Below are 24304 nucleotides of genomic sequence, written 5' to 3' on the forward strand. Positions count from 1 at the left end.
TCTGGGGCTCGGGGCTAGGTTGCTCTAGGTTACCTAAAGGTCCAGGGGGCAGGTCCAAGCTCACCTAGTCTATTCGTCCCACCTGTCCCAGCTGGGCAGGTGACTCCGGCCCACTAGGTACTAGGGAATGTCCTCCCCAGTCTACGCTCGGGTCAGGTGGAATGAACTCTGGGGCCTGGAAGTTGAGGCAACGGGTGGTGTGGTCTCTGTGCCAACCAGCTGGCCTCTGCAGTCTATGGGGGGGGGGTCGCGCGCAGGGTGGCTGGCGGCTGCGTGTCGTCCACCTGTGAGCTCCCTAGGAGAGTGCACTCACCCTGGACGCCTGGGGTCCCTACTCCCCGGTTGGCGCGGCTGGCCTCTGCAGTCTATGGGGGGGGGTCGCACGCAGGGTGGCTGGCGGCTGCGGGTCGTCCACGTGTGAGCGCCCTAAAAGAGTGCACTCACCATGGACGCCGGGGGTCCCTACTCCCTGTTGGCGCGGCTGGCCTCTGCAGTCTATGGGGGGGGGGTCGCGCGCAGGGTGGCTGGCGGCTGCGGGTCGTCCACGTGTGAGCGCCCTAAAAGAGTGCACTCACCATGGACGCCGGGGGTCCCTACTCCCCGTTGGCGCGGCTGGCCTCTGCAGTCTATGGGGGGGGGGGGTCGCGCGCAGGGTGGCTGGCGGCTGCGGGTCGTTCCACGTGTGAGCGCCCTAAAAGAGTGCACTCACCATGGACGCCAGGGGTCCCTACTCCCCGTTGGCGCGGCTGGCCTCTGCAGTCTATGGGGGGGGGGTCGTGCGCAGGGTGGCTGGCGGCTGCGGGTCGTCCACGTGTGAGCTCCCTAAAAGAGTGCACTCACCATGGACGCTGGGGGTCCCTACTCCCCGTTGGCGCGGCTGGCCTCTGCAGTCTATGGGGGGGGGGGTCGCGCGCAGGGTGGCTCAATGATCTATTTTTTTGACATCTTTATTTTGGTGTGGAGATTACGGTTGATGTCTCCAATATTATTTTATTTTATTTTGTTTTGTCTTTCTCTTTCTTTTTGCACTTGAGTATGATTTGATTTCAGAACCGAGATTATTGTGTGGTGCCTGTCTTTATTGTTGTGGTGCTTATCGGTTATTTAATTCGATATTTTTTTGTGTGTGTGTGTGTGTATTGTTGTGGTATTTTAATTACTTTTTTCACATCCTCTCTCAAACTGAGTTTGGAAGCCTCTAGACAGGACTCTGCCTATTTTCAGTATATTTGATTTTTGATTGAGAAGAGGGCATATTAGGTGATGGGTATTCCCCTGATTTAATGTGAATATGTACCCAAAATACTACAGTGAAAGATATGTAAGCCATTATGGAAAAAAAAATTGTGTTTTTAATCAGAAACTTTCTTTGACTTACATGTATTATTATTATATTAATTATATTATATGTTATGTTATGTCACTATATTATGTTATATTAGTTTACCTTATTATGTTAATCAATTTTGTCCTTTAAATGAATTCTTACTTAAAAAAAAAACAACTTTAGTTTGCCCTGAAGAAAAAAAAAATAAAAGATAAAATAAGGCCTCCCAATTCTTACCACAGGCTGTGTTCTTTACACTGGCTGTATAGAAAGAGGAGGTACAGTAAAGGCACCCATATACACCTCAACACAGGCCCCTTGCCGGGTATGTATTGTGAATTGGGGGACAAAAAAAAAAAAAAAGAAAAACCACAGATATAAACAGAATGCCATGGGCTGAGTATACAGTTCAGCAGAAGACCACTTGCATATAAGAGATCCTGAATCCTGAATTTGATACCCAACATGAATAAAATAAATAAAAAGGGTCAGTTGGGGAAAAGAAATCACACTTTTAATCAAGAATGCTCTGACCTGCAAGATTATTATTTAGAGTACAAGGCGAGAAAAATAATTTATCAAGTAAACAAAACTTTTTTTTAATGCATAATTTTTTTTTATTTAAACACCTTGATTACATACATGATTGTGTTTGGGTTTCAGTCATAAAAGGAACACCACCCATCACCAGTGCAACATTCCCATCACCCAAGTCCCAAATCTCCCTCCTCCCCACCCAACCCCCGCCTGTACCCTAAACAGGCTCTACATTTCCCTCATACATTCTCAATATTAGGACAGTTCAAAATGTAGTTATTTCTCTAACTAAACTCATCACTCTTTGTGGTGAGCTTCCTGAGGTGAGCTGGAACTTCCAGCTCTTTTCTCTTTTGTGTCTGAAAATTATTATTACAAGGGTGTCTTTCATTTTTCTTAAAACCCATAGATGAGTGAGACCATTCTGCGTTTTTCTCTCTCTCTCTGACTTATTTCACTCAGCATAATAGATTCCATGTACATCCATGTATAGGAAAATTTCATGACTTCATCTCTCCTGACAGCTGCATAATATTCCATTGTGTATATGTACCACAGTTTCTTTAGCCATTCGTCTGTTGAAGGGCATCTTGGTTGTTTCCAGAGTCTTGCTATGGTAAATAGAGCTGCAATGAATATAGGTGTAAGGAAGGGGTTTTTGTATTGTATTTTTGTGTTCCTAGGGTATATTCCTAGGAGTGGTATAGCTGGATCGTATGGGAGCTCGATTTTCAGTTTTTGGAGGAATCTCCATATCGCTTTCCATAAAGGTTGAACTAGACAGCATTCCCACCAGCAGTGGATAAGAGTTCCTTTCTCTCCACATCCCCGCCAACACTGTTTATTCTCATTCTTTGTGATGTGTGCCATTCTCTGGGGTGTGAGGTGGTATCTCATCGTTGTTTTGATTTGCATCTCCCTGATGATTAGTGATGTGGAACATTTTTTCATGTGTCTTTTGGCCATGCGTATTTCTTCTTTGTCAAAGTGTCTGTTCATTTCTTCTCCCCATTTTTTGATGGGGTTAGATGTTTTTTTCTTGTAAAGTTCTGTCAGTGCCTTGTATATTTTGGAGATTAGCCCCTTATCTGATGGGTATTGGGTGAATAGTTTCTCCCACTCAGTGGGTGGCTCTTGTATCCTGGGCACTATTTCCTTTGAGGTGCAGAAGCTTCTCAGCTTAATATATTCCCATCTGTTAATCTCTGCTTTCACTTGCTTGGAGAGTGCAGTTTCCTCCTTGAAGATGCCTGTAATGTCCTGTAGTGTTTTGCCTATGTGCTGTTCTATATATCTTATGGTTTTGGGGCTGATATCGAGGTCTTTAATCCATTTGGATTTTACCTTCGTACATGATGTTAGCTGGGGGTCTAAGTTTAATTTTTTGCAAGTGGCTATCCAATTGTGCCAACACCACTTGTTGAAGAGGCTTTCCCTGCTCCATTTAGGATTTCCTGCTCCTTTATCAAAAATTAGATGGTTGTATCTCTGGGGAACATTTTCTGAGTATTCAAGCCTATTCCACTGATCTGAGGACCTATCCTTATTCCAATACCATGCTGTTTTTATAACTGTTGCTTTGTAGTACAGTTTAAAGTTGGGGAAAGTAATTCCTCCCATATTCTTTTTCTCAATGATTGCTTTAGCTATTCGGGGGTGTTTATTGTTCCAAATGAATTTCAAAAGTGTCTGATCCACTTCTTTGAAGAATGTCATGGGTATCTTTAGAAGGTAAACAAAACTTAAAGCAAAAAATTGCCCCTGCAAAAGAACGCTGAGGGATCTTTCATAAAACAGTCTCACAAAAATTATACAAAATTATACAAGGCACATGAGAGGGAGAGAAAAGTAAAGATATGGCTCTTTAAAAAAAGATGTAAGCTCAAATCACCTAGTAATCCAAAGTATAGTACTTTAAATATAAATCTCAGGACAACCTATCAACAAAACCTATGCAAAAAAAAATAGAAGAAACAGGAGAAAATTGAAACAGTACCAACAAATAATGACAATGTACAAAAAAGGCAATACTCAGAACCAAAAAAGCATAAGAATGTCACAAATCAAGAAAATAACAAAAACAAATAACAAAATGATAAAACAGCTTTTTTTCCCTTTAATTAGACACTGCAATTTATGTAACTGCTTACAATGTAGGTTTAGGCATAGATGCCCCCCTCATCTTAGTCCCACCACGAACTTCAAATTCCTTCAAATTCCCCCGAACATGAACTTCAAATTCCTTCCCACCCTCAACTTGGCTCCTTATAGTTACATTTTTTAAGCTTACTATTGTAATCTGAGTCTATGGTAGAATTCTACCTAGTGGTTTAAATACATACCTGCCTCTAATCCTTGCCCTATGTTACTTCTAGATTTCCACTTTATTTCACAACTTTATTTCTTTTTTCTTGGCATATTTGGTCTCTACAATCTAGATCCAGTGTTTTTCTTGCCATTGCTACCAAGTCTATGCTATAGGCTTGCTACTTTATATATTACCAATTAGTGAGAGCATTTTGTGTTTGACCTTGAGAATAGCAAATATCAGAAAAGATAGGACCAATTTGTTTTTGGCAGGGATGAGGTGAAAAAGGAGAGTTTATGCACTACTGGTAGAAATGGAGTCAAGTATATCTCTTATGGGAACCATTATGGACATTCCTAAAAAAATTAAGATGAGAGCTTTCATATAACCTGGCAATCCCACTGCTTGCTACCAACCCACAGAATACAAAAACACTCACTTTAAAAAAATATGCACACCTATATACATTGTAGCATAAAGTCTTGCAAATAACTGAGGTGTAAGACAAATGAGTAAATAATTAAACTGTGATATATATGTCCATATATATCAAATATATGTAATATATGTATACATGATATATATGTATATTTACAAAGAATACTACTCAGCCATATACAACAACACAATCAAACAATTTGTTGCAGCATGAATGGTATTAGAGGATTTTATCTTATGTGAAGTAATTTAGAAGGGCAAGGTCAAACACCAGGTGTTCTTAATTAAATCTGGGAATAATAAGTAGCACTATAACAAATATTTTAAAGTCCAGGGATATGTCTCAGTAGTAGAGAACTTGGTTTTAATGTATCAGACCCTGAATTCAATTCATGGCACAATATGGTTTCCTGGGGTCTGCTAAGAGCAACACAATGAGCAACAAGTTGGAAGTAGCCTCAACATCATAAAAAGGGTCAAAACCAAACAAAACATACTTAAGTATCGATATTTTAATAATTCCATTACTAATATCAACTAACAGATTTCAAGATAAAGGGATAATAAAAGAGGATGGGCATTGTATAACAGTTAAGACTGTATATAATAAGATTTCATTTAACATGGAATAAAATCTATGCATAACATAAAGCACAAACAAAATTATTAATTAAAATTACTAAAAAAAATTTCAGACTGTTTTGACAAGTACACATCACAAATGAACTCAGCAGTTAGACTACTCAAGGTCATTACTATGTCTATCAGTCTATTTCATAAAAGGAGTATTAGATCTACTATAAATAAGAGTCTAAGTCAAAGTCAGAAAACTGGCAGACTCACATCAAGACCTTTGAAACTACTTAAACTCTGGGAGCTGGAGAAACAGTTTTATAGGTAAAGAGTTTGCCTTGCATGCAGCAACACGGGTTTGATTCCTGGCACCACAAATTGTCCCCCAAAACCCAACAGGAGTGAGCCCTGAGCACTTGGGGCATGTCTCTCCATATCCTCCCATCAAAATAACCAAAAGCTGTAGATCTCTGTGCATTTGATTAAATCATCCCATCCTAGTAACACTAGATCACCTATAATCCTCAGAATTTTTTTTTATAAAGAGGTCTCTGAAATAGAAAACATCCTTACTTAACACTACCTTCCACACATCTCTTCTAGGTTTAAATTTGACTATGAGATGTTTTAAGATTTTGCTAAAAAAAAAAAAAAGAGAACTGACATGGTAAACAGATTGTGTACAAACTTCTAGCATACCATCATATTTTATATCAAGTAACTACAAGTTATAAATAGTTTTGAAAAGGGAAAAATCTTAGGCATACTAGAATTTCAATGGCTTTCGCACAGATTCTGATAACAAAAATATTTATTTAAGATGCACACTTGAAAGTAAACCTTTCCCGCTAACTGGAAAAGCAGAAAAGCACTAAGGTGGCCATTTTAATGTAATTATCAGGTAGAAATCTGAAAATGACTTCAAGAATCCTAAAATACCTTCATGAAATACTCATTGCAAAAGGGTAATAAAAATTCTAAGGCCCAGAAGTTAATAAACAGACTGCAGGGACTCCTGTTTATTTCTTTTCTCTCCTTTACTTGAGTACTAGATGTATTGATCTCTTTTCTCAATTGCCTTTCCAGCCCTAAGAGATTAACCTTGAAGATCAGCTTCCACAGCCACACCCAGGACAATCAATCCAGAGATTCCATGAAGGGTTGAGAAAGCTTTTTTGGCAATATACCAGCAGGAAAGAAGATGGGGGACTATTTCCCTCAAAGTAAACATCTTTTCTGCCAATCACAAGTGCTTTTTTTTGGGGAGGGGGGGAAGAATACAGAGAAGCACATCTCAGAAAGGTGGGCTCCAGAATGACTAATGAATTTTGTTCCAGGGTGGCTCCTCTGAGGCATACTCAGTCTGAAGTGCAAAACATAAAAAAAAAAAAAAAGTAAGAATTGGGCTTTTGAGGAGAAGGGTAAATGGGCATTTTATTTTTAGGCTTTGAAAAAAGCGTGAGAGAATAATTTCTACCTGGGGATGGGTGAGAGATAATAGAGCAGGCAAGATGCTAGCCATTCTAGGGACTATATAAAATGCACCAATGGATGTAGCCAGCCCCAACCCCCGCCAAATGGTCCTCGTCTAAATTAGTTCCCAGTTTCTTTCTCTCTGTCTCTCTGTCTCTCTCTGTCTCTCTGTTTCTCCCTGTCTCTGTATCTGTCTCTGTCTCTCTCTCTCTCTCTCTCTCTCTCTCTCTCTCTCTCTCCCAACTTGTCTTTAGGTATTACTATATTTTTCCATATCCCACAAGTGAGTATGATCATTCTATGTCCCTCTCTCCCTCTTGTAAAACATTGCCCCCCAAAATCAAATTTATGAACATCATTACTAACTATGGTTATAAACTTTTGGCAGGATTTCTTTTTACAGAAGAACCACATCTCCCATTAATCTAGAATCAATTACCTGCTAACTGCAGATTTTGTTTCTGTCACAGCTTGCTTGATTTATTGTAGGAACTCCCTTAACTAGGCCCAGAAATAGGGCTACCTTCTGAAGTAACAGAAATTTCCTTAGTCAGGTCCAGAGATGGGGCCTCTTTTGAAAATGACCATTTGTTAAAATTTTGCTAAAAACCACTGTTTTGTTGTTTACTGTAACAAATGCCATAGGTAACTTTGCAGATGTCTGTGTATGTGACCAGAAATAGACATTTATTTCCCAGTGAGAACAATGCATAAAAAAGTAACCTCTGAGTAAGCTAATCAGTCGAGACTAGTGAAGGGACTTCCTTAAAAATTAAGAGAATGAAAATAATCCTTATTGACTAGGGAAAAAATATAGATCCTTTAAAAAATGTTAAGGGCTAAAATAATCTCACAATTGTAATCATATTTCCCAACCATTTTGTTCTGCTGTTCGTTCATCTGCTAAAGAAAGATGTATTCCACACTTTAAAAGAACTGAAGAACTGTGTTCCAGACTGCACTTTGCCTTCCCTTGTGGTAAATGCAGTCACTGTGCAACTAATAAAGAATTCCTGACTAATGTCTAAACTTTGCTTAGTCATCCTTGCCAACCTATGATATAACACTGACTCATTTCACTACTCTCCATATCTATCCACGTATAAAAAAAAAAATTCCATGACTTCATTTTTCCTAACAACTGAGTAGTATTCTATGTGTAGATGGACCAGTTTCTTTATCCACTCACTTGTTCCCAGTCACTTGGATTGTTTCCAGATTCTAGCTATTGTGAATAGTGCTGCAATGAACATAGGCGTGCAGATGTCTTTTTCCAGGATATATCTTAGCAATGTATTTTTGTTGAAAATTTTTTTGTCTTTTGCCAACCTAATGAAAACTAACTCTTGCTCATGTTCTACAAACAAGCTGAGCTGTTCAAATTCTGAGACTGACTGACTCTTCTTATGTCTCATCTGCTCTCCCAGTTGTAGAAATTTTCTGTCTTGAGTAACTACTAGCTTCTGCATCTCTTCTAATAGCTTCTCCAAAGACTCTACATAACCACAGTGCCTATGCCTGTAATGAAACATAGTCCCCACCACAGATATTACACAATACAGTGGCCCTGGTATGTTGGGATCTAGCTGCATAGGGGACAAACCAGCTCTTGCTCATCCTTGCAAAAGGGAATCAGAAGTTAGATGTGCTCCCTACACTATGCACCTTTTTCTCTGCATCTCGCTGCTCCTGCAGCATGGAAAAACTAGGCCAACTCTCCTCAGCCTTCTCAGCTGGGGATCAGTACTGAAGCACTTCTCCTGGTTGGTCTGCTGACAGAGCAAGAAAGCATGTCTAGTCAATCCTCCCATAATAAACCAATGCAGTGGCCACAAAAGTTGTGGCCACAGTTAACAGTGACACTGCCATTGAGGTAGTGCAAGCAGATGGGACAGATGACTTTTGCCTGAAATGTTGGCCAGGTGACATCTTATTCTCAAGTGTGCTGAAGGCAGGACTAGGGTGAGTTTCCTCAGAAAGTGGAGCTCCTCTGGCTCCCTCTACAAAAAGCTTCTCACAGATAAAGCAAAGTCAAGCTCAGCAGACCATAAAGAAATGTCAGGACTAGAACATACAGGTGGGTCCTGTGGCTTGATAACAGTGACTTGATAAAGTCCTTAGGTACTGGTCTAGAGTTGACTTTCATTCAACCTGGCACAGTCTGTGCTGTCAGCAATGACCACAGCATTTATATACTGCAGGTTGTGGAGCTTTAAAGACCCACACAAGAAATATTGATGAGGCTAGAGTGATAATAAGTTTTGCAGAGATGTAAAAAAAGGCATGTAGCACTTTTTAAATTAAATGTAATTATGTATATAGGGAACTTATTCAAAATATGGTTTTCACAATGAATTCCTTCTTTCATTGACTTCATGCTCCTCAAGCCCATCCTTGTTGATGAAAAGTAGAAACACCACACTGCTGGGGTCAGAGAGATAGCAGGTAGGACACTGACTTGCAAGTGGTTAACACAGGTTCCATTCCCCCAAACCTTGCTAGATGTGAACCCTAAACACAGTACCAGTAGAAACTCCTAATCACCAGTTCCTATGGCCATAAACAAAATAACAAAACATACCACTCTGAAATTCACATTTTTTCCAGATAAATGTAACTAGGTCCCCAACTTTCTCCTTTTCAAAGTTTAAAGTGCTGCAATGAGGCCTTTGGAGATAATTTTCTCTAACATGTAAAAATTACCTCCTGATTGGCAGCCCAATGACAATGGAGAAATATGTGCCAAAACAGTACATGCCTATAACAAGAATGAATAATTTTGTAAATCATGGTGCCTTAATAAAAAGTTTAAAAATTAGGGGCCCTGAGAAAAAGTACAGAATATAGGGCATTTGTCTTGCATGTAGTCCACAAGGGTTTGATCCCCATCACACATGTGTTCCCTCCCTTAAACCAACCAGGAATGATCCCTTAGTGTAGAACCAGGAGCAAGCCATGAGTACCACAGGGTGTGGGTCCCAAATCAACAAAAATATGAACAGTATAATTTTTAAATGACATTGATTTGCCTCCACAGCTCTGTGACTTTGCCAACATTTGTGTGTGTGTGTGTGTGTGTGTGTGTGTGTGTGTGCGCGCATAAGTGAAAAATCCTTAGAATTACCCATAGTTCAATAAACAATTGAAGAAAAAGAGAGCAAGGGAGCAAGGGTCTATAGACAAACAGGGGGCAAGAAAGATGGACTGAAGAAAATAGTATTTTCCCAAAACTCTGTTCCTATCAATCTATTATCAATGGACTCCTATCCTCCAACTCCCTTCACTGGGTACCTGCGCTTGCTACCATAATCAGTTTCCGAGACGCCCACACTCAAAGACATTTCCTGATACGGGAGTGCTGGTAGTGGTTTACAGACTCCAGATGGCCAAATCACAGACCAAAGTGGTGTCCCAGAAACAACAACCTCCCCCCCTCCACTATTTATAAAACATAAAAGGGACATGTGTATCTCCTTTGTATATCTCAGATGTATTCCCTTAACATCTGTAACTTTTTTGAGTATCCTCTTATATAGTGACATTTTTGCTCACTGGTTTTTCTTTGTTTATTTGTTTGTTTGCTTTTTCCCTTTGCTTTGAGATCTGTTCAATAAGCAATGCTGGTAGAAGAGTATATCTGTGTAGAATTCATGTTATAACCAAGTTACAGGGAATGTTGGACTTGATCCCTTCGCCCCCATATGCACCAACAATACCTTGTGGCATTGTTTCTCTTTTGCATAGGCACATTAAAATGGAAAAATAATACATATGCAGACAAGTTCTTATCTAATAAAGATGGGAACATGAATCTTGTGATGCAGTTAGGCCTTATACCCTGAACATTAGTATAATGATTTGGCTTAGGCCTCAGAAGAAAGGGCATTGCCCATACACCTCTGAACAATGATACCATCTATGGAAACAACCACAATTGTCTATAACATTACCAGGATGCAAACATCTGCCAGTGAAGACCCTATCACTTCTCTGGCATCAACTTACTCCAAAGAGTACTCTCAAACCCAGACGACTTAGCAACAACCTCCTTGCAGGGCAGTTCTCTCCACATCTAGTGGTGAGATGAAACTGGAGGATGCTCCACATCAGCCTGACTTCGATGAAGAAAATGCACAGAATCCAGAATCTTTAAATACAGGAACCTGACACCAACAACAACTAAAGTGTGAAAAAGTTTCACCGGGACCATGGAGAATGACTCAGATTGGACAGACTGGTATGCCTGGAGCTGAGAGTCGGTTTTATGCTGATAAACTTCTGGAGTGAGTCCTTCTTGTAATCAGGCCAAGGATTTTTTTTTTTTTAGTTTTCCCCATATTTTGCTGGACCTATGCAAACAACAGCAATTGCCACTTTCACACCTTTACTATTTTGTTTATTTTTAACACTTATCCTTTAAGAAAGAAAAAAATAGCTCACTGAACTTAAAAAAAAATAACTGTAGTAGAATGCCTGCCTTGAATACAGGCAGGGGATGGGAAGGAGGGGGGATATTGGGGGTGGGAATGTTGCACTAGTGAAGGGGGGTGTTCTGTTTGTGACTGAAACCCAACTATAATAATGTTTATAATCATGGTGCTTAAATAAAAATTCAATAAAAAAAGAAAGATAGTGTTTCCAACTCTCTGAGTTCTGTGAAATGATTGGCTGTGTCATCTTGTCAAGTCAGCTGTGAGCACATACACAGCATTGAGGCTCACTTCCCACAAGCCCACATGGCAACCGTCAATACGACTGTTAAATACAAAACATATCCATTGCAATTCTTGTTAAAATTCCAATAATGTTCTTCAAAGGTACAGTACAAAATTTCATTGAACCATAAAACTCCCTGAATATCCAAAGCAATCTTGAGGGAAGAGAGAGGAAGCACTGCATTTTCTGACTTTAAATTACACTATAAAATACTAATAACCAAAATAGCATGAAAACTTGATGAAAGCAAACACTCAGACTAGTGGGCTAGAACTGAGGGAAATTACTCATTAATTTTAAGTATAGTTAACAGACTATAAAAAGCATATAATAGAAAACAAAGTCTTTCAAAAAAAATGTGAACATTTTAAAAATAGCCAGTAACAAAAAAAATAATTAAATTGAAGAAATATTTCACATCATACACAAAAAGTTAATTCAAAATGAAGACAGATGTTAGACCTAAATCCATAGAAAATACTGAAGAAAACATAAGCAAAGCACCATAATATTAGCTTCAGAAATATCTTTAGTTATCTGATTGGTTCTTTAAAAAAAAAAGTAAAATAAATGGGATTGTAACAAATAAAAGATAAATTTTCAGACAATGGAAGAAACAATTGCTTAAATAAAAAGATATCATACTGAATGGGTTAAAAAGGTGTGAACCGGCAAAAACATACCACTTAAGATATAGAAATTATTCATAGAACTCAACAAAATATAAACATTCCCATTAAAAGTTGTGGATAAGAGCTGAATAGATGCTTCTTCAAAGGTTGGCCAACAGGCACATGAAATAGTATTCATCATTACTAATTATCAGGGAAACGCAAGTCAAAATTACAATAAACTATCTTCTCATTCCTGAGAGCATAGCTTATAATAAGAATAGAAAAAAAAATAAGTGTTTGCAGAGATATGAGAAAAGAGAATGTTTATTTATAGTGAATGGAAATTTTAACAGATTCAGCCTCCTCTATAGAAAATAAAAAGAATTTAGTATATGTGTTTTCATAGATATACAATAAATTAATATTTAGCTAAAGATTATGCTAGAGGGTATCATGTTAGGCAAAATAACTCAAAGGAAGAAAGACAGTATCTGATGGTTTATCATTCATTTGTGGTATAAAAGAGCAAAGGAATCCACACTTTCTGATGCAAATAAGGTATTAAAACTGAAAGTACAAAAGTTACCAGGGTGGCCAATGGTTTCGGGAATAAACAGTACGGGTCCTCAGAACAGTGTTAGATGTATATATTGAATATATTGGTATTTTGGTGATGGGAATCACATAGTAACTATATTCCTGAAACTTATAAACCTTTACACCAATGTGCTACAGGCAGGCAACAGACAGATGGGTGAGGCCCTGGCAGTGTAGATTTAAACTACTCTCTCTCTCTCTCTTTCTCTCTTCTCTCTCTTCTTCTCTCTCTTTTCTCTCTTCTCTCTCTCTTCTCTCTCTCTTCTCTCTCTCTCTCTCTCTCTCTCTCTCTCTCTCTCTCTCTCTCTCTCTCTCTCTCTCCATGCTTACTCCTAGTTCTGTGCTTAGAGATCTCTCATGGCAGTACTTGGGGTTTTTATATGTAGTATTTGGGTTCAAACTGGATGCCTCCTACTCACTCAAAGCATGCCTCCTACCCATATATGATCTCATTTGGCTCTTACTCTTTTATTTTTTTAATTTACTATTTTAATTGAGATTTCTCCTCCCCACCTCAGCCCCTTAATTAAGATTTTTTGGCTTTCATACTACTAATAACAATTCCAATACCACACCCATCACTAGTGTATCCATTTCCTCACACAACAACCCTTCCCTCTAGTCCCCCTTCCCCAACCAATTGTAGTGTGTGGATCATTTCTCTCATTATGCTCTCTCAGACTTGTAGTCTTTTTTTTTTGGGGGGGGGAGGGTGAACCACACCAAGTAGTGCTCAGTGATTATTCCTGGCTCTAAGAGTCTTGGGGACCATATAGGATGCCCAAGATCTAAACCCAGGTGGCCTCGTGCAAGGAAAATGCCTTACCCACTGAGCTATCACTCCAGCCTCTGTCTGACTTCTACTCTTTCCTTTAAACACTAGAGATTTGGGAACCTAAATATGGGGTTCTAGGACAGCTGGCTGAATCAGTTGCTTTTCCAGAGTCATCTGTCCTGGATCTTTTCTGTTTCTGAAACAAGAACAGAAGTTAAAAGTTCTGCTTTGTCCATTGATTTTCAAATCCAGATTCTGTAAGATTTCTTTCAAAGTGGAGGGAAGTAGAAAGTACTGTTTTCTTATTTTTATTTTATTGTGTCTTAATAATTTGACTTTGCTGCAATATTGTTGGGTTCACAAAACTAGAGGAAAACAAAGAGTACACTCTATATGCAGTTGAGATCATGCTAAACAGTGCCATTTCTCAGGGTCTTCATTTCCCCCATCATCTTTGATGCCTTGGATGTTGACAAAGTAAGTATATTTTGTAATATCTTTTGGGTTACTTTTTAAGTTCCCAGAGTTGGTCTATGTTGTCTGAAATATTTACAAGTTGTTCCAGTTAAAACATAAGAAGATATTGTAGAGGATTCTGTTTTATTTTCCTCTGTAGCTCTATGATCAAAAGATAGCCAGATTGGAACCTATAGTATATGATAGAAAGATATTTTAGGCCTTTCTGTACCATGCTAAATGAAACTATGTACCAAAAGGGAAAGAAAACGTACTTGAAAGGCAAATAGTTCTAAATCTTTTGATTTCTATCTTAGTTGATGATGTCTCTGACATACAAAAGCAATTTGAAAAATAATATTGAATGGATGAGTCAGCCTCATGCTGCATTTTAATTCTCTGTGAAAATAAAAAGCAACTATAATTTTTTTAAAAATGTCTTTATAACGGGGTGGCAAGGTGGCGCTAGAGGTAAGGTGTCTGCCTTGCAAGCGCTAGTCAAGGAAGGATCGTGGTTCGATCCCCCAGTGTCCCATATGATCCCCCAAGTCAGGGGCAATTTCTGAGCTCTTAGCCAGGAGTAACCCCTGAGCATCAAATGGGTGTGGCCCAAAAATCCAAAAAAAAAAAATTCTTTATAAGAATGGAAAAAAAACTTAGCAATCTTCAAAACCTTGCTCCCTTAATTATCTCAGTGGGTAATAAGTATTGTAACATTTCAGGATTTATTTGGTAACAGAAGTCTAGGAATAAATCTCTTCAGTACTTTTTCTGGGCCTTTAATATGCAAATGTTGTATCCAAAGTTTTCTAAGAACAATTATTTAAATCATTTTTTTGAAACATAAAAATCAGGGACATATTCTAAAATCAGGGGATTGATGAAAAGAAAAGGCTTATTTGGAAATTAAACAATAACAAGTCTTTTGGGGGTGTGTTTGTTTTGTTTTGTTTTTATTTTTGGGCCACACTCGGTGATGCTCAGGGGCTATTCCAGGCTATGTGCTCAGAAATCGCTCTTGGCTTAGGACCATATGGGATGCCAGGGATCAAACCACATGGGTCTGCCATGTGCAAGGCAAACCACATGGGTCTGCCATGTGCAAGGCAAACTCCCTTCAACTGTGCCATCGCTCCCCTCCCTTATATTTGATTTTCAGTTTTGGGGCCACACCTGGCAGTGCTCAGGAGTTACTGCTGGCTCTGCACTCATAAATCATTCCTGGAAGGCTCAGGGGACCATATGGGAAGCAGGAAATTGAACCCAGATCTGTCCTAAGGTCATCCGCTGCAAGGAAAACACCATATCGCTGTGCTATCTTCTAGTCCCATCAATGAAAAGTCTAAAAATCTTCACAAATATTAGTATAAGTCTCAAGTTCTGAGCTTGAAACCTTAATAGTACATCTTCCAGATACATATGTTAGGTCAGCTATTATTTTTATAAACCACTGAGTTTTGTATGCCACATATCATGGAGTTACATATATTTTATTTATAGGATCATTATAGATTCAGTACATATAATGCTAGATTTGTCTGCAAGAGTGATTTAAGAAGGTGACTGTAAACTGTCGTATGAGAGGTTTATGAAGAACTTAAAAATAATTGTTAAGCACAGTAAATTAAGCATAGAAATACAGAAAAATAAGTTAAAGTTTAAATATGAAATTTTTATAAACAAAATTGTACTTGATAATATGTATGCATTCTTAAAAATAGGGCCCACTTATTTTTTGGTAACTTCACACTTTCAAATGAGATAAGTTAAATAATTAATATTCATCGACTATTACAGTTGTTTCTAAGAAAGATAAAACATTGAAACATTACCTACTAAAATAAGTTTATTCATTTTAACTTTTATTTCCTCCTCCTTTTAAAAAATTTTATTATATAATCGCTGTGGTTAGAAAGTTGTTCATACTTGAGTTTCAGTCATAGAATGTACACCTCCCACCTTTACCAGTGCAGTTTTTCCACCACCAATGTCCCCAGTTCTCCTTTCTCCCACCTATACATCCAACGCCTTTATCTGAGACAAGCATTTTGCTTTTCTCTCTCTCTCTCTCTCTCTCTCTCTCTCTCTCTCTCTCTCTCTCCTTGTGTGTTTCTCTTCTTTTTGACACTGTGGGTTTACACTGCCTTTAATTAAAGGGTGGTAACAGGCATTCCACTTTATCCCCTTTCATTACCCAGCTTTTGTCCAAAGTGATCAGTTCAAACTATCATTGTCACAGTAAACCTTTCTTTGATATAACTGCCCTCACTATTCTTTGCGGCAAGCAAAGAACTGCACATATACTGGTCCTCCCATCTTTATTGTCTCTGGGTATTATTATCACATTGACTTTTCTTTTTCTTATATCCCACAAACAAATAAAATTATTCTGAGTCTATTGCTCTCCCTCTGACTCATTTGATTCAACATAATAAACTTATCCATCTACATATAAGCAAATTTTGTAACTTCATTTTTCTTTACATCTTTATAGTATTCCATATGTAGATGTACCACAATTCCTTTAGCCACTCATCTGTTTTCAAGAAACTGGTTTTTTTCCAGATTCTGGCTATTGTAAATAGTGCTGCGATGGACAAAGGACTCTAATGAGCAATTTTATATTGTGTTTTTTATGTTCCTAGGGTATATCCTTAAAAGTGGTATTGCTGAATCATATGAATGTTCAATTTCCAGTTTTTTGAGGAATATCCAAAGGCTGGAATAGATGGAATTCCCCCCAACAGTGAATAAGTGTCCCTTTCCCCTCACATCCAGACCAGTATTGTGTGCCCAATAATTAGGTGATAAAGAAGATGGGAGTTTTAGAGTTTGGACTCTACTCTTCCCCAAAGTAAGTTGGTAAACTCTATAAAATATTGTTATTTATGGTTCCAGTGTCAGGATAAAAATCAATAAATCAATGCAGGTTCAGTTGGTGAACACATAATGAAAAAGACCAAGAAGAGACTGGAACCCTCAGAGATTAAGTAAAACCCAGGAAGACAAACTTGTCTACATTTGTCTCCCATAACTCACCCCTGGATATAGCAGATGACCTACAGAGAAAACTGACATAATTCACTATGAAATAAAAAAAGTAATAGAACCAGGACTCACTACAGGGAAGTTGTTGAGGGTTTGGTCATGGTCCTCAGCTGTAAGATAAGCTGGTACATCAGTGACACTACAGCTCTGTAGACGTGCCTGCATCTCTAGAGCATTACAGTGTTGTACTGGCTCTGCTTTACCTCCATCTTCATATTTTGTACACATTTCTATTGTGCACAACCATTTCCTGGGAAGAAGTTCTGGAAATCTACTTCCACATATCTTAACTGGCACAGAAGCTATCATCATGTATCTTGTAAGATGTTCTTACATCTTAAAGAAGGTGATTTACCAGCAGGAATAAATGTTTTAAAAACAGTTTCTCTGGGCCAGATTGATAGATAGTACAGCAGGTAAATTGTTTTCCTTGGTAAGGGGCAAACCTGAGATTGATCCCTGGCATCCCATCCAATATGATCTTAGAGCATCGCTAGTAATAATTCCTGAATGCAAAACAGGAGTAATCCTTGAGTATTTCCAGGTGTGGCCTCAAAACAAACAAACAAAATCATTAAAAACACTACTTTCTCTATTTGTTTTTTTCATGTTACTGATCCCTATTAGACCCTGGCACCAAGTAGAGTCTCCTAAGCTCAGGATTGATACCTGAGCACAGCCAGAATAAGCTTTGAGAACTCTTGAGTATGGCCAATATACAAACAAAAATAGCTCCCTTAATTTACAGTACCCATATTTATTGCACATTAAATGGGAAAATAAACAAAATGTAATATAATCAGAGTGTGTGGTGATATGACTTACTACCTAGACATTCAGAGCATAATGAGATGAGGATGATTGAAGAACAATCTATACAGGCTTGGCAACATAGCAATAGCTAATTATTTGAAAACGATGAATACTTTTAAATATTTAAAGACAAAATTGTTGCTGAAGCAACAGCATGGAAGGATATTCTGGAATGATAAAAGTAAAGAAAAATTCTAGCTAACAAGGAATATCTAAATTATAAACATTAATCAAGAATTTGTCAAGCTGAAGCTATTTGAAAAAATATAATTTGGAAAAAATATAAAAATATATATTGTTAAACATGCATAAAACTCTTGCTAGGGATTAAGTCACTGATTATCTTAAACATTAGAGTTTTAATTATGTGATTATCATGTAAATTTTCATTGAGGGTCAGACACATTATACTGACATGAATTTGAGATAGATATGAATCTTGCCATGACTGAACACTTTAATTGCTTATCTAAATTCAAGAGATGAAATGATGACAGTATTTTCTCAGGATCAACATACTCAGTTTTCTCATTTTTAATCTTCGTAAAATCTTAAGCTCATTGGACAAAGCTATAAATTAACATATTTGCACTTTTCATTTCTCTAGTTAATATCGTGTTTATTCGATTATAACTTGCCAAACACAATGGGATAGTAAAAGGCAAAATGTGTAGTAAAATCAATCCTAGTGAGTCCAGAGTTTAGTATCTGTGAATACAAGGAACCATAAGTCATTCATTTGCCAAAATTTGGGAGATAGTATAGTTTTTGTGATCTCCTTAAACAAAGATTTAATTTAAGATCACAGACACTATCTAGATAATGCTTTGATAGTGTTCTTTTATTCTAATTTATTTTGTTTTGTCTTATCCTATTTTATTGGGGTTTGGTCATACACAGCTATACTCAGGACTTACTCATGGCTCAGGAATCACTTATAGCAGTCTTCATCATCAAATTGTATGTGGTGTCAGGGTTTATATCCAGGTCTGCTGAAGAACTGTCTGCACCTTAACTGTTCTATCTCTCCAGCCCAGATGGGTATTTTTATATAAAATTAGATTAAAAGTCATTCAGTAGGCCAGGAGAGAGGAGATAGATTAGTTATCACAAACTATTTCCAGAAATTAAGATACTATAAACCAAATGTATGTATGTTACATACATTAGTAGTCCATATTTAAATGATCTTTATTCCCTTTGAGTTAAGTTTTTGATTTAGTTATATTTGCACATGAGAAAAATACGTTGATGAGACTTGATATATTATTGTTCTTGCCCAGGTTCAGACCACTCTGCTTTGTGTGGCCCAATAGCAAAGGGAAGCTATTATTATGGATTATCTTAGAAAAATCCACATGTTTTTTTTTCATAGAAACAAGTAATTGCTACAAAATCAGTAATTAAAAGTAAAAAGAAATTATTAAAAAATAAAATAGAATCTGATCAGTTTCTTTTCATTTTTCTCTTTCTTTCGCACCTGTGCTTGATTTTGAAGTCACAACTAGCAGTACTGGTAGGACTCACTCCTTACTCTGTACTTAGGGATCATTACAGGCAGAGCTTTTATGTGTGGGGATGGAGTGGGTTTATATATTTTATTGCAGACCAAACTAACTTAGCACATTATTTTTCTATTTTGGGGGATGCCACACCTGAAGATGCTCCAGGGTTACTGCTTATAAACTCAGAGGAACACATAAATACCTGCCAGGGATAGAACCTGGGTTGGGCCACATACAAAACAAGCACTCTTCCCACAGTAGCATCTCTCAACCTCCTAAATTTTTCTTAAACACACTCTTCTAATACATTTTTAGAAGTGATTTTAATATCTCTAAAACATTTACATATGGGACTTTCCTGCTAAGTCACTTGATTGCTAATGATTGCCTTACATTTACAGAAGAGCAAGATTTTTAAGTGGAAGAAAATGAACAGTTAGTTTTTTTTTCAGACTTCATAAAACTCTGAAGGGGATTCTACAATCTTTTCAAGTCTTCTGTCAGTAGGATTTACTTTTTAAGCTATAAACACCTTAATGAAAGTTACAAACTATAGAAAAAGAAAGGACATACACATAAATCAAAGTCAGGCTGTTAGTAAAAAGGTTTCATAAAAAGACCAAACTTCACTTTGATAGATGAAAGAAGTGGAGAGTACACAGACACAACTCAAAAAGAAAAAGAAGTAAGAAAACCAAGAAAGATGTGTAAGGTTTTCAGAAGCCTATTAAAAGAGTGTGTGAGTGGGAATGTGGGCATCCAAACATGTTTTTGTTCTGTTTCAGAAGCAAAATGTGAGACACAATGTTGTTTATTAGTTGCTTTAGTGTTGATACATACATAAGTATGAATTTTCATAATTACTCTGTTTGTTCCAGTATATTTCAATCAGAATAGTGAGTAATGGCAGGCAGCAATGAAATCAAAGGCAATAAGTGAAATGTTATGAGAATGTTAGCTCAAACATGTGAATTTTTGTAGGAGACATGAAAATATCCAAGGAATATAAAACTGAAGATACGCAGCATCACAGGATCATCTCCATAAAGAAAGATGAAGCAGGATAGAAACAACATATGAACATGTGTGAGAAGGCTCTACTGGCCACAGCTTTATTCAGTTCTAATCAGTGTCAGGATTTTAACTTACACTTACAAATGCCATTCTGAGGAACCTGGGGCTTCATTTCCATATAAGAGGCAACAACTGTCATTGAGTACATTTCTATCTGGAATTGACACATTAGGAATAAGCACTGTATATACAATTCTAGTTTGACTAACAAAGTTCTCAAACAAGAAAAAATGAGAAATTATATCTTGTGACATATGATTGAACTTAGTTTCTATGAGTTATACCCAGATGTTCTACTCCAGGAATCATACCAATAATTTCTTTGGTCTTTTATATTTTATATATGCACCTTCAAAATTTATAGTACATTAAAATAATTTCTAATAGAAGTTCAGGTAAAATATGTATTATTGATTAATAATATCCAAAGTATGAAATAATTTTGGCATAGATATATTACTTCATGTTATATAACTATTCCTAAGCATGAGAATTAAGTATCAGGAAGAAATTACCCTCATCCCTGAAATATTTCATGTAATTTGTGTGTGTATGTATATAGAGTTTAGGACTTTGTATCTGCCAAAAATTGTTCACATTGTTCCTCTTTGAAGTTTCCTTCCCATGTTAGTAAAATATATTTCTGGGCCAGATTTATAATCTGTAAATAAAGCATTATCTACACCCATTCTAGCCATGAAGCCACTAACCCTCAAAATGTGGATGGGGATGCAGTTAAAAGGAAGCCCTGTTTGAGGGAATGTTATTTGTTTCAGATTCTAAAGGAAAAATAAGAATAGAGCTTCCATGTGACCCAGTGATCCTATTTCTCATTACAGATCCCAAGAATGTAAAAACATTAATTCAACAAGACATGTACAGACCTATACTCATTGCAACATTAATACAATATTCAGGATATGAAAACAACCCAAATATCTAACAACAAATGATGGCAAAAGAAGTTAAGGTGGGTGTATGTCTATTTATACTTAAACAAAACAAGGAAACAGACAACACTGAATGAGGATAAAACCTTGCTATTTGCTTACAAAACTGATATTATCATACAGTGGGAGAAAGTGGAAAGAAATGGGCTAGAAATGACATAAGAACAGAGATGGAGACCTCCGCATGTGCCAGGGGCCTCTTGGCCCGGCCTAGGGTAGGGGGGCCAGGACCTGGGTCACCCGACCCCCCTCTCCCCCTTTCCTCCGGATCTCCAGGTGGCTTCCTGGGAGGAGCTGATGGGGCACCCTGGGTTTTCCCCACTCCCAGGCCGGCTCCAGAGGTTGGCTTAGGGGGTGGAGTCTGATCTGGGGGGTGGCAGATAGTTGCTCAGCTATACTCAGGCTGTCACTGGCAATTTCATACCAGTCTACATTTTGCAAACATATACTCCTCCCAACCATCAGTACCTCAGATTTACCCTTCTTAACTTCAGTAACACACAGTTCTAATCTCTGACCAAAGACATACAGTAGATCTAACAAATCCCAGAACTATTTAGAAGGACACAAATTGAACACATATTGAACACATATATCTTTTGAATACTTTATGGGTATTTTCTTTAACTGCTGTAACTCTCTAAATATTCTTCTACCATGATGTTTCTATCCACTTTTCATCTTGTCTTTTCTTTGTAAGCTGTTCAGTAAGGATTGTTGGTGGAACTGTCCCTCAGTTTGATGCCTATGATTGAACTATGTCATGGAAATTGCTGGTCTTGTTCCTATTGCCTCCAGATGCACCAATAACGCTTCATGGCATTGATCCTTGTTTGCATAGACACATTAAAATGGGAAAACACTATACCTACAGATAAGTTCTTATCTGATAAATCTCAGTACAATGTACCTTACACCCTGAACATTGATATAATGACCTGGCACAGGCCTCAGAAGAATGGGCATCCTCCATTCACGCAGGAACCAGGCAAGCTATCTACAAAACATCCAAGGTCTTTTATAGCAACAGCTGGAAGCAGTCCTCTACCAGGAAAGACTCTACCAAGGGTCTGACATCGACCTCCTAAAAAGAGACTTCCGTTTACACTGAGAAGACTTGACAACAACAATGACCTGCTCTACAGGACATGGTTCTCTCTAGTGCCCCTTAAGTGTGAGGTGAAACGAGAGGATGCTCTGCACCATCCTGACTGCAATATGGGATATGCAGACTCCAGGATCCTTAATAAAGAAGCATGATACCAACAACAGAGACTATGTGAGGAATGGAGGTGTATTGCCACTACAGACGATGACTTGAATTGAACAAACTAGTTTTCCTGGAGCCTAGAGTCAGTCCTGTGCCAGGAAACTTCAGGGGTAGGGTCTCCTTGTATTTAGACCATAATTTGTCTTTCCATGTTCCTTATATTTTGGTGGGCCTATGCAAACAAATGCCACTTTAACACCGTTTTTACTATGTTCCCTTGACTCCAATCCTTAAGAAAACCAACCCACTAAAACTTTTGAGGTTAACTTAAACTAGTAAGCATGTGCATGGAACTAGATAAATGTACTTTGCCCTCAATGTTTAAGAAGTTACATAAGTCTAATGTCTTTAGATTATATTGTGTGCTGCTAAGAAATAGTATTTACTACAACTGGAGATTTGAGGGACAAAGTAATTGTATTGTACATGGGTTCAGTTTTGTTTTTCTTAATGTTCTTTGGCTGAAACTTCAAGGCTGGGATATCATCAATGGGACTACCGAAAATTCTGTTTATGGGTGATTGGACTTCCACTGTAACTTTACCCTGTCCTCTTTCTTTGCATCTTTGTTGTCATAATTAAAATAATAAAAAAATAATTATAAAAAAATAAAAATAAATAGTTATTAAATAAAAGAACAGAGATGGAAGATCTAACTCCATACAAAAATGGGAAGAAGAAATGAACAGACATTTTCTCAAAGAAGAATATAGATGGCCAAAAGGCACAAGAAAAAATGCTCTACATCATTCATCCTTAAGTAGATGCAAATAAAAACCAAAATGAGATATCACCTCATACAACAGAGAATGGCACACATCAAAAATAAGAAAAACAACCAAGGCTGATGTGGATAAGGAGAGAAAGGGACTCTTATTGACTGCTGGTTGAAATATCAACTGGCCCAGCCTTTTTGGAAAATAATTTGGATATTCCTCAAAAACAAAACTCTAGAAATTTAGTTTCTATATGACTCAGGAATACCAGTCCTATCTATAGGTACATACTCTTGGGGCCTAAAATCACAGTAAAGTCCTCTGCATTCCTATATTCTTCACAGCTCTAGGCACAATAGCCAGAATCTGCAAACAATCCAAGTACCCAAGAACAAATGAGTGGATAAAGAAGTGGTACATCTACACAATGGAGTAATATGAGCTGGCAGGAACAATTAGGTCATGGAATTTGATTATTTATGGATAATATGAAGAGTATTATGCTGAGTTAAGTGAGTCAGAGAGAGAAGGGTGGACATAGAATTATTGTACTCATTTATGGGATATAAAATAGATAGTATGGCAATAATATCCATAGACAATAGAGACAAGAGCCAGGAGAATCATTCCATGGTAGGAAGTTTACCAAAAATAGTTGGAGAGTGCAGTTAGGCAAAGAAGGTACTGATATGACAATAGTATGAAAATGATCATTTTGAACTGGGTGATGAAAAGAGATAAAGTTTTGTGCACAATACCTCTTCACTAACATTATTGCAAACCACAATGTCTAAAAGAATAGAGGAAGAGAGAGAGAAAAAAATATGTCTGTCACATATGCAATCAGGAATGAGAGGAAGAGTAGGCAAGAAAGAGTCTGAGGGCATTGATGGTGGGAAGTGTACATTGTATGACTGAAACTGTCATGAACAACTGTAACTGTGAAATAAAAACTGTATTATGAGCAACCTTGTAAACCATGGTGTTTAAACAAATTTTAGAAATAAATGTAACAGAGACAAAAAACTTTGATGGTGGTGAAGGTATGGTGACTTTGTACAAAAAAACATAATAACAAAAATAAAATCATGGAAGTTAACATTGTAACCGTGTT

The 24304-nt window shown here is 37.5% G+C and overlaps 1 long non-coding RNA gene and 1 other non-coding gene across 2 annotated transcripts in view; both read left to right on the forward strand.

Moving 5' to 3' along the window:
- The first annotated feature begins 1547 nt into the window (after window positions 1-1547).
- On the forward strand, window positions 1548-1679 carry LOC126005213 (small nucleolar RNA SNORA51). Its single transcript, XR_007494383.1, has one exon. It is a non-coding gene; the product is annotated as a small nucleolar RNA SNORA51 (small nucleolar RNA).
- Window positions 1680-22164: 20485 nt separating this feature from the next.
- Window positions 22165-24304, forward strand: part of LOC126003410 (uncharacterized) — a 612343-nt gene continuing 610203 nt past the window's right edge. Inside the window, exon 1 of the long non-coding RNA XR_007493788.1 lies at window positions 22165-22217. This is a non-coding gene — a long non-coding RNA (uncharacterized LOC126003410). The remainder of the gene's footprint in view (window positions 22218-24304) is intronic.

Source organism: Suncus etruscus, chromosome 3 (genome assembly GCF_024139225.1).
Source record: "Suncus etruscus isolate mSunEtr1 chromosome 3, mSunEtr1.pri.cur, whole genome shotgun sequence".
In the NCBI taxonomy this organism is placed as follows: Eukaryota; Metazoa; Chordata; class Mammalia; order Eulipotyphla; family Soricidae; genus Suncus; species Suncus etruscus.